Consider the following 12,328-nt stretch of genomic DNA (forward strand, 5'->3'; position numbering starts at 1 on the left):
AGCCAGAAGGCGGAAGGTTGGGGTTTTTTTGTTTCATTTTCTTATGTTTTTCTCCATTTTTTCTGGACATGGAACAGACTTCAGGTGAATTTTTTATACAAAAATAAGTTAGTCTTTCTTGCTCCCTCACTCACTGTCTCACCTAGGTTGCTAGACACACACCAACACTCCTTTTTTAAACACAATCATTATCCAGGTTTTCTACTGCCCAAAATATTCCATTTCAATGTAGCTGTTCTCATCTCATGAACTGATTTCATACTAATATATGAGTGCAAATATGTGAGCTGATGACTCTTCAAACAACATAATAGGGTTATACCCTTAAGAGAAAGTTTTCAGACCACAAAAATCCCTATGCGTGGAAATTCTGAGAGCATAACCATTCAATCAAGCAAGAAATGCAAGCAGCATGAGGGAAAATGTTTTCTAGAATGGGGTGCCCAGGTGTGCCTGGGTGGCTCAGTGAGCTAGGTGTCTGCCTTCGGCTCAGATCATGATCCTGGGGTCCTGGATCGAGCCCCACGTCGGGCTCCCTGCTCAGCAGGGAGCCTGCTTTTCCCTCTGCCCCTGCCTGCCCCTCCTCGCTGCTTGTGCTCAGTCTCTCTTTCTCTGCCAAAAAACAAAAACAAAAAAAAACCTTAAAAAAAAATTTTTTTTTAAATGGCACGCGCACACTGGGAAACGAGGTGGGCTCCGTGCCTGCCTGAGGAGGGTCTGCTCCGCGGCTGTTCTTCCCTTGCCTGCTTTCCCTCCTATGCCACTTCTGGACCACGGAGTCTCTGAAAACTTTCTAAGCTGCGGCCGCACCCGCAGGGCACGGCTGGGTGGAAGATGAAGGCGCGAGCTCCGGGAGAGACAGGTCCCGGCCGAGCAGCTGTTGGTAAACGCAAGACCATCGGCAACACCGGTGTTGATAAGCCAGTACGAATCAAGAATGGAAAAGGAATTAAAACACACAGAAGTCTAAATTCTAGTACTTTGTGTAAAAATTCTACACCCCAACACGTCGTCGCGAACTGTGAATTTAATGCCTGGAAGACAGTTCTATATATTTAATCTCTATAATCACAGGCACTGTCCTTTCTGCTTAGTAAGACATCCAGGATGCTTCACGTGCGTTTGCCTTGGGGCGCCTGGGTGCCGCAGCCGGCCAAGCCTCGGACCCTTGGTTTCCACTCAGCTTGTGACCTCCGTGTCGTGGGATCGAGCCCCGCGTAGGCTCTGCGCTCAGCGCTGAGTCGGCCTGGGATTCTCTCCCTCTCCCCTTCTCTACACCCCCGCGCCACGCTCCTCTCCTACGCACACCAGCACACACGTGAGTGCACTCGCACACACACTTTCTCTCTCCCTCAAATAAATAAATACCTTTAAAAAAATAAAAAATGACATGTGTTTGTCTTGAATGCTTCCTTTTAAACGTGATAAAAAGTCTGCCCCGTTTTACGATGACAAATTTGAACAACTATTACCCCTCTTCCAAGTTGTTTGGGATAAAACTACGAGAGGAACAACAGCATTCACCCCTACAAATTGTCATCGTTTTCTGTCACTTCTATCTGGTTGCGTCCAATTTCAATTCACTATTTGTGCAATTCTGATCATCCAAATACTCTGGTTAGTTCGGTGTACACCACAAATATTAATTTCATGGAATTTCTCTATTTGGCAAGGGAGGGGGACAGCAGCAGCACGGTTATTCGCGCCTCCCTCTGGGTTCGTTTTTGCTTAGCAGGAAGACCAGAGGCAGCCGTAGGACTCAGCCCCGACCTGGCGCCTGCGGGCGTCTCTGAGATCACGGATGTCTGGCAGAAGATCAAAGCAGGTCCCACTGTGGCTGTCCCTTCTCTGCAGAGCGACTTGAATGAAGCATCAGAATGGCGTTTCGCTCCGACTACTCCAGGCAGGTTCCAAACTAATTCCGAGGGAGTTTACATCTAATGCTCTGCGGTCAGGCTGCAGGATTTCACTCTGGGCCAAATTTACATACAAAGTAGCAAGTGGCGGCCGAGCACTCCGGAGCCAGAATTGGCAATGTTTGTAGGAATAGAGGTGAGGACCACTGCTGAGTCAGACACAACTCTTAAGTATCCTCTTGGTTACAAAGCAACTCATCTTGCTTCCCTATAAAGTTACAAACAGGTCTTTATAACTACTGAATAAAAATCAGGAAAAGTGGCAGCATCATCGAGGAGCCACCTACAGCAGAAATAACCAGATAGCACCATATTTGATTTCTTCTTTCTGAGGTATTTTAAGATATATATGAAACCATATACTGATTTGAGAGCTTGTAAGTTCCTCAACATGTCTACATAATGCACACGTGTTATAATAACAGATATGGGACATGGAAGAAGTAGTAAAAGCCATATTATGGCCTGAAAAATATGCATATTTGTACATAGTTGTGGCCTTTTTCTTCAGGCATTTAAGATAAAATGGAATTAATTAGTGGAAAACTGTGGTGGAGAGACACCCAAGATAAAAACTCAGCATGAGGGCGCCTGGGTGGCTCAGGTCATGATCTCAGCATCCTGGGACTGAGCCCCGCATCGGGTTCTCTGCTCAGCAGGGAGCCTGCTCCCCCTCTCTCTCTGCCTGCCTCTCTGCCTACTTGTGATCTCTGTCAAATAAATAAATAAAATCTTAAAAACAAACAAACAAACAAAAAACTCAGCATGGAATTAGTAAGATGGGGAAACAAAGGTAGCATATGACTTAGGACACACGGTGTCTTTGAAGTTGATGTTGAATGTTGGAGACATATCTAAGTTTTATGATTTGAAGATCAAACAATCAGTTTAAAAAAAAGAAATTTTCCACAACTAATATAAACAAAAACAGATTTTAAAATCTGTACTTTTTCCAATTTCTAAGTGGCTACAGAAAAGTTATTATGTTTGGAAAACAGAATGAATACAGCCCATTCCAGAAGAAACTAGGTAAGCCCTTTTTTAATGAATAATACCACATATTCAAACCCAATCTAATATAAAAGGTAGATAACACAATATATTAAAAATAGCAGCTGCTCAATTAATGTTTATTAAATTAATTGAAAAGTAAATGTAAAACTTTCTAATAAAAAGCATGAGCATTTTGACTATAAAACAAATAAATGAGGTGTGTAATACTGAACAGTTAAGCATATAAAAAAAATACAGAGCTTAATTAGGCACTACTTGAATGAATCAAATCACATCTCCAGTCACACACAGTGAAGAGGAAGCTTATTCTGCATCGTATAAATTTTGGTAATCATGACACTGATAAGACAATGAGGCAAATTGGAAAAAAAAATTAAGAAACAATAAAAACAACACAAAAAGATACATGAACTTAATATATATGTATCTTAAATGGTTAATTCTAGGCAAGATATGTGAAAGAAGAAAAAAAATTAAATCCCATTGACTGGTTTCCTTTGGGATCTCATGTGTAAAAGTCAGTTCTAAATATTAAAGATTTTCCGCAAAAATAGATTATTTCATTACACTTAAATTCAATACACTACCTAGACATCTATAATGTTTTCTTCAACTTTATTAAAAATTAAAAAGTTCATCGTAGTAATAAATTTCGAACACCAACTTTGGGTATATAACATCATCTACAATAGAACATTATAGATAATTTACAAGCACCCTGGGTATGTCCTTAACAGATAGAAACTGCTAATTTCCGTGACATACAATATGTCAAAAAATATCAGTAAGGATAATAATAAATCTTAAAAAGTGAGTTTTTTTCCTTACTCACTGAGCAGCTTTAAGCAGTACGGGAGTTCATCTTGATATGAAGGATTCCAAGTTTATATCTCATAAGGAAAAATCACTGAACAGAATTACTCCTAAGGTCCCAACAGAATGAAGCCTTTGTAATTAGCCGTACATATGTGTAAAATACGCAGCTAAAACAAATGTAAGGATGTTTTCACCATCTTCTCTTGTTTCCTTTTTAGCTTTCAATATTCAGATGATCTTTATTTTCTCTCTGGCTGCCAAACATCCCTATCAGATGTATTTTTCTTTAAGAGGTACGACATCCGTGAAAAATGATTATAATTTGTAATCATGGGGCTCAGTCCACCGAGCATGCGACGCTTGATCTCAGCGTTGAGGGTTGGAGCCCCACTCCGGGTATAGAGACTATTTTAAAATAATAAAATCTTTTTAAAAGATTATTTGTAAGCACGTGTTTTGGATGGGTTCATTTTTAAAAAAGTGTTTGGAGCTTCAAAATACCAGTTGCTCGATCCAGCACGCTCTGCACTGGCCCATTACTAAAAATGGATTCTCTCCTCCTTGGCCAGTAGGCGAGTTGTATAAGCACTAGTGAGAAATTTTTAAACAAACTTTTACTCTAAGAAATGTAAGGAAGAATGTGAGTGACAATCACTGCCTCTTACTCTTTCAGCTCCAAACATAACAGATGAATAGTTCTGATGATACTCTTGGTAAAAACATGCCCATATCAGGAACTGACACAAAAACCTCAAATGGCGTTTAAGTTCCTCTGCATTTCACAATTGAATTTTCATAACAAATCATATTAGCAGGTCTTCCTTTCTCACTACAACATAGATATCAGCCAAAAAATGGATTGAGATTTGAAAAGAAGCTTATCTGCCTCCACCTTTTTTCCTTTTTTTTTTTTTTTGTGGTCAGCTCATATTCTGAATCAGCATTAAAAGCTTTCTTTCTTTTTTTTTTTTTTTAAGATTTTATTTATTTGACAGAGAGAGAGTACGCAGAGAGGCGGGCAGAGAGAGAGGAGGAAGCAGGCTCCCCGCTGAGCAGAGAGCCGGATGCAGGGCTTGATCCCAGGACCCTGAGATCATGACCTGAGCCGAAGGCAGAGGCTTAACGCACTGAACCACCCAGGCGCCCCAGCATTAAAGGCTTTCTTAAAGGATGAATAGACTTTCCATAAAAAGCACACTGAAATTATGGATAAAGTTATAACAAATATGCTATTTGTTTTAGAATCTAAAGAAATTGAATCCCAATATGTTTTTCACTCTGATACATGTAGTATTTCATATTAGTCTTGTTTGCTCACTCTCTTGTTTTATTAACTGAAACGTGAAATCTATCTGTTGAGCATTCTAAGCCTGTCTTCGTTCTATTTAATTTTTCAATATCCAGAGTGGCAAATAAAAATTTCCCTATGCCACAAGGATAGAAAAACAAAGATTTACCAGCTCTTCTACTAGCTTTGCAAGCAAACACCTATGCCTAAAAACGATGAACTCAGAAAAGTCAAGGGTACCATGTCAATATTTGTAACTCAACTTCAGAAAAGCATCTCAAACACAGTATTCCAAAAAAAAAAAAAAAAAAAGTTCCCAAATAAATTGGGAATTATTATATTTGGGGAAAAATAAGATGTAGCTGAGAAATCATGCATTTATCCATTATAATTTATACTGGTGGAGCATTAAAGCCATAACTCTTAACCATTTTATCCTCCTTATCAATGTCCTTGACTGAATTTACTTTCAAGAACAGGTGAGCCTCTAAAGGTTGTCTTTTGTAGCCCAAACAGACTGGTGTTAAGAAATAAACATTTGGCACTTAATTTTGGCTATATAACCCAATGGTACCAGTTTAGTTTTCTCACAAAATGTCACAAAGCTCTATTTATTAAAAGTAGATTTGATTTTCCTAACTACAGTTCCAATCTAATAAAAAAAAAAGAAGAATGTTATTAAGTAAAATTATCATGGAAATGCAAATAGAGCACTGGACTACGGACATCAAGATAAGATTATAAAATTTCAGTACCTAAAATGAGTAGCTTAAAACAAACTTTTTATTTGTATTTTTTAGCTTTTTGGAATTTGGAAGGAATAAAGTGCCTTGTTAGAATATATGGCAAAAACATTTTAAAGGTATTTGAATATAATGGACTATAACTATTGAATTTTTTTCCTACTGAGAACACTTTTTCACCCTTACAGGTGTAGGAACAGTGTTCTCCTTGTACTGAGGAAACCGTTTTGCACTGCATGTGATCCTTAGTGAGGCTACGGATCATGATGCCTTCTCCTCTCCGCCTCGCTGCCTACCTCTCGACACTGGGTAGATGTGGTACTCTGGCTGGTTTAAATATGTGATGGGAAGGAGCACTTGACTCAACTGAGTCACTCAGAGTCCTTGTCTGGGACAGAGTATATGGATGCCCCAAAAGGACAGCTCTCTCTCTGCAAAGCTAACTGGTCCCAAAGCCTGAAATCTCGGGCAATTACCTTCATCTGACACTCATTTGAACAAGGAAAGAATGAGGCAAATAAAACTGACGAAGACAGATCATAAGAACTTGGATTGATTCTCCCGACTCAATTACACTTGAGGCAATTTCCTCCCTCTGGACCACCCAGTTATATAAGTCACTAAGTTTTTTTTTTCCTCTTAAGCTAGTATGAACTTGGTTTTTGAAGCCCTCAGTCACAGTACAGAAGAATATAAATAAGAAGATGAAATCAAGGTTATATGGAATCATAAGTCAATTCAAAGTAAAGTATTCTCTGGCAAAAAAAAAAAAAAAAAAAAGGGGGGGGGTGGCGCCTGGGCGGCTCAGTGGGTTAAAGCCTCTGCCTTTGGCTCAGGTCATGATCCCGGGGTCCTGGGATCGAGCCCCGCATCGGGTTCTCTGCTCAGCGGGGAGCCTGCTTCCCTTTCTCTCTGCCTGCTTCTCTGCCTACGTGATTTCTGTCAAATAAATAAATAAAATCTCATAAAAAAAAGTTTTTTTTAAATGCTTAAATACACCATAACCATATTATAAAAACATGAAAATATTTTCAAAAAGCAAATTTTATTTATTCACTCATTGATATTTATGAATTAAGCAATTACTACTTACCTAAAGCTATATGAGACACTAGGCAAAAAAGGGAGGAGGACTACAGCCCCAACCTTCCTACCACTGATGTGAACAACGTTATAATCAGACACTTCATCTACATTCAGTACTAATGATCCTTGGATAAACAGAAGCCCAGAAGAAGCTGATTTATAGTGAGCCTCATATTATAGCCAGTCTTTTTTTAAAGAGTCCTAGAAACTGATTTCCAATTTCAAGTAAGGCCTACCAGTTTGGGTTTTTTTCCTATGACGATATCTTTATCGTTAGCTCAGACTTCAGATTTTTTTTTTTTTATCAAACCATGATTTTATAAATAAAGATTTCCACAACTAAGCAGTCAACATTCGTAGCAGAACCTGCTAAAATCACTTAAAACTGAGGTCTTATCAGATTGTTCATTAGGCACCTCTCCATGAAAATTATTTGCGTGTAAAGAAAATGATTTTGCAGTGTCTTCTCGTTTCATGAAAACATAATGTAGACACCTTTCTTAGAAACGTTTCAAGAACAACAGACATTACTGATACAAACAATTCGGTGCAAAGTTCAGCTGAAGCGTACCTTTTCGGCACTATGGATGAAGTTATTTTTTGAAATACACGTTGCACTTTTTTCTCTTTATGAATCACCTATTTCAGTCTGATTTAAATTTCCTTCACGTAGGAGTGATCATTCCCTTCCTATTTATGTTTCCGCTCCTCTACATCCCCATTAGGAACGTAGGAACGCGGGCATTAGCTGCCATCACCTAGGATATAGTGTTCTTAATTCTTCTGGATCAGGGTTATTTATAACCAGTTTCACAACGGATTCGTCTCCCCTGCTTAATACGTTCTGAGGTACTCTATCAAAAAACAATTGTGGAAATAATTGCAAAGAGTATAACATACCAAGGTCTTGTTTTTAGGGGGAAAAAAAGAGGGAGGGAGGTTTTTCACGGAGTATTTTTATTTTTATTCTTTCCATGTTATGCACCAGTCTGTGGTTCTGTTTCATTTTGAAGACCACCTAATGAAACGATGAACCACGTGGCACTCACATGTCAGTCTGACTGGTTCAAATAAAACTTCGTTTTCAAAGAAAAGTCTTGCAACCACCTTTCCAAGAAACCAAAAATAACTGTTTAACATTCTAAGATATTAAAGATAATCTAAAGTGGAAAAGAGAAGAATTATACCCTTGGGTTTGTGGGCAACGGGAGGGGAGAAAACACAAGAGGGGAAGTTTTCTGACTTGTACATTTCCCTGGATCGCCCCATCCCTTAGGGACGTGCCCCGTGGGGCTCCCCAGGTCCAGTTCAGCTTCTCTCTCTGCCCTGCTGCCCGGTCCCACCAGGTCCTCCAGCATTCCGGGCCCCTCTGCAAACACAGCCTGCTTCCCCTTATTCAGAGTTGTCGGCGGTAAAATGTCCCGGTCACATCTGACTCCCTTTCCGTCCTTTTCAACCTGTGTCTAGTGACCTCTCAGGTTCTAGGAACTTCTTAAGGTCTCCCGAATTCACCTTCTTGTTTCCAGTTCCACTGCCATCACGATAATAACAGCAGCCACTAATATTTTCCAGAGCCGTCCGAGCCGGCTCAGCAAGAGAAAAGCTGTATCCCCGGAGGTCCTGCCCCTCCCTGTTCCTGACGGGATTCTGACCAGGCCATGTGTTCCTTATGGTCCTTGACCTAGTTTAACTGGGACAGACCTAGAATCTCAGTACCTAAAATATGCCCTAAGGAACTATGGTCCACTGGAGATGCTGTTTCCCCCGAACAACTGGGTTTCCATTCTGAATCACTAACCAGCTCTAGGGGTTCCCCAACAAGAACTGGAGCTCTCTTCTAAATGTGGACTCCAGAAATCCTACACAGTTTTTGTCATGGGACTCTCCTTTCCCAGTTGCTGGCTGGGCCCTAGCCCCAAAGTCTGAGGATTTGGAACCAGGGCAGGGCCAACTATTTGATTTTCTGGTTGGCTACACCATCTAGAAGTCCTTGTAGTTACGACCCACTTGGTAGATCTGATCCTCTGACCTATCAAGGCCATGTCCTTTCAGTCCTAAGCCATTGATTATTTAGAATTCCAGCCATCTCTCTCCATGGACTGCCCTACAGAAACCTCAGTAACCCCATCCTACAAGGTCCCAACTTCCTGACCCTCCTAGCTTCCTACCAAATGTTTGCAAGTCCCACCCTTCTGAGTCAGACCATTCTCAATCATTATCTCATTTAATTCACAAAACAACCCAGGGAAATAGAATTGTTCCTGTTTGACTTGACGAGAATTCTAAAACCAGAGACATTGCATGATAGAAAGTACAAAACATCACACAGCTAGGCAGTGGCCAGGTTGGAACTCACACTCAGGTCTTAACTCTATTCCCAATTTCATACTGGCTTTACTCTATCAGGTTTCCTTCCACCTGGAACTCTTGCAAGAGACTTATTACACACCTTTCTGTCTTCCAAATTATCCTACACATTACCGAGGATATTCTTCCTAAACTTTCTCGCTGGCTCACAAACCTCATCCGTAAGCTGCTCTTCCATCATTCTCCAATTACTCGCGGAATAAGTGCCAATTCCCCACTCAAACATTTGAGATTTTCCATAACCTGGATCCAGCCTGCCTGTCAACATTTGTCCCTCATCATTCCTCCGTAACCCGGGCCAGGCCACACTCCCTCCCGTGCTCCGGCCCCTCAGCCCAGGCTCCTTCTGAAGTTCTGGATTCCTTGCTTCTAATTTACTCCAGTTGTCAGAGCACAGTTCAAACTCCACCACCAAAAGTCTCCCAGGACTTCATATATCCAAACGTATCCCATCCTTCCGTCAACTTTACTCTAGCCATTTTGGCATTTAAAAAAAATTTTTTTTCATCGTTATGTTAGTCAGCATACAGTACATCATTAGTTTCCGAGGTAGTGTTCCAAGATTCATTGTTTTCATGTAATACCCAGGGCTCCATGCAATCCGTGCCCTCCTTAATACCCATCACCGGGCTAACGCATCCCTCCACCACCACCGCCCCCCAAAAACCCTCCGTTTGTTTCCTGGAGTCCATAGACCCATGAGAGACTATGGATGCCATATTGGCATCTTAATGCAAACTGCAAGACAGGATTCCTCTCTCTCAGCCGGAGTGACCCAATGAACTTTCCCACCTTGTCCTTATCCCCACATTCTGTAATTCTTGCAGGGGCTACCATATTCCAGGCCTCAAGTCATCATTATTTTCAAGCCCCTTTAGAACAGAGAATTGTCTTGTTCGTGTCCCTCTTCCGAGCTTAACACAGTACCCTAAGCAAGGTTAGAGCTCAATAAATGAGTGGCTGAAAGGGTACCTCACATGATGCGGGGAAGGGAGGTGTGAAAGAGGAACGTTTTCGCCAGCATCTACTTGAGCTAATAACGAATTTTAAACTTTCACATTGCTAATTAAGACTGGCGATGAAACCAATATTCCGAAAACTATTAGATATCATGTTTGCCTGGAGAGAAATCTAAAAATATTGAAATGATCTATTTCATTCTAAATCAAAATAAAACATGCAAATGATTTTCTGAATCTAATAGGTTTTAGAGAAGATATTAAATTGTTAATATGCAAACTGCTCTCCCATTACTCACTTCTGAAGTTATAAGAGAAAGGACCACTACAGTGTTTCTTTTCTTTTCTATTTTTTAACTACAATGAAAGAAGGCTCCAAAAGGAAACTCCTGTCTTTGCCGATTAAGAAGCTGATTCTGAACAAACCAGGCCTTAACAAAATGTGACTTACAGCAAGGGGACCAGACCATTTAGGTCGCTGGATTTGGATGGGCAAGAGACGGAAGACAAAGAAAATATGAAAATCAGTTCACATTTTTTTCTCAATGAATTTAAAATTAATTAAATTTTTAAATCAAATTAATTTTAAATTAATTAAATTTCTCAAAGAAATTAATTAATTGACAATAAGGCCTGATGTATATGAATAACTACCAGCAAAAAAAAAAAAAAAAAAATCATCTCCCAATTTACCTAATATCTTGCCTTCAAAGTACCAGACATCTGGATTTTTCTTGAATTTTCTGATTCTTTACATTTGCTTAGCTTTGCATAAATCCATTCCACAGTACAATTTTATCCACTAGTCTGGTAAATCATAAAGAATAAAAGGATAGTCTCTTCTCTCTGCCCTTACCCTGAAATAGATGCAGTATATTTGTTTTAAATGTCAAATATAATTTTTGAAAATAAGATGGTACTTTGTAAGTATAAAGTGCAATTCAAATTCCAGGCAGAATTATAGCTTTTGTATATTACCAGAGATGCAGCAATCCCTGCCTTGGAAAGACATAAAGTGCTTGAATTGCCTTAAACTTCAAGCAAGCGAGCCAAAATCCCACGATCCTCTCGTCGATAAAAATCTCAACCATGACTGGGATCAACTTTGGTTGTACAGACTCCATTCAGCTCTGCCATGTGACTGCTGCCCCGGTCCCCCAGAGGCTAGCTTCCCCAAGGATAATTCACTCCTCCTTGTTTTGACCAAATAGCTGAAGTTTAACTGAATGAAAATGAACACCACACTACAGGCCCCAGCAAATGAAACGCAAGAGGCTCTGCATGCAACGTGTGGCTGAAACGACACAAATCTCTTGAATTGCCTGCCAAGTCTTCAACATAACGTACTCAAGCTGAAGTCCATCGAGAGCATCAGGCCAGAAAGGCTGTAGTTAGAAATTCCATCTAAAGTTTCCCTAATACAAATAAAATAGATGAAACTTAACAAATAAATGTAGCAAAACAACTTTATCTCTTCTGGTAGTCAACTACTAATTCCTTGAAGGAGAAATACGCAGTCACAGCCCACAGAGTTTCAAAAACCAATTAACCACCGAGGGTTTTGAATTGAACCTTTTACACAGAAGGGGGAAAAAAAAAATTCCAAAGGGAATAACCCAGCGAGGTCTTCTCTCCTTCCCACTATAATTATAAAAATAACCACAAATTCCCCAGCACGATGAAATCCTATTTAAAAGTTTAAAATGCAATCCACAGATTTGTTTATTTACAGGATCAAATTATGCTCTCTTTTGCACTGTCCACCCACTTTCCAGTATTTTAAAACAAATCACAGTTACACAGTATTTACCTTGAATTCAAATATAAATCCACATGAATATGAATCCAAGTATTTCCATTTCTTATCTGCAATTTTTTCTAAATACTAGACATAATTAAATTTTTTCTAAATTTCTAAATTTTTTCTAAAGACTAGACATAATTAAACTCCTAAAATAATAAAATCTATCCTGCATTTACATTCAGCCTGTCCACTAGATGTACTGATATGCAATCAAATCAAATCATATTTTCTTCTTTGAAAAGTTCCATGAATTAGGGGGGAAAAAACCTACAGGCTACTTAAAAACAAAAGCAATCGCTCTCCCTTGGTTTCTGAAAAACATGCTCTTTCAAGAG

General features: G+C 39.6%; 1 protein-coding gene across 1 annotated transcript in view; it reads right to left on the minus strand.

Annotated features, from left to right (window-relative positions):
* The window catches only part of ANTXR2 (ANTXR cell adhesion molecule 2), a 145,748-nt gene that overhangs the window by 114,201 nt on the left and 19,219 nt on the right, over nt 1–12,328 (minus strand). The gene's annotated exons all lie outside the window — the stretch shown is intronic.

Source organism: Martes martes, assembly GCF_963455335.1.
Source record: "Martes martes genome assembly, chromosome: 2".
NCBI lineage: Eukaryota > Metazoa > Chordata > Mammalia > Carnivora > Mustelidae > Martes > Martes martes.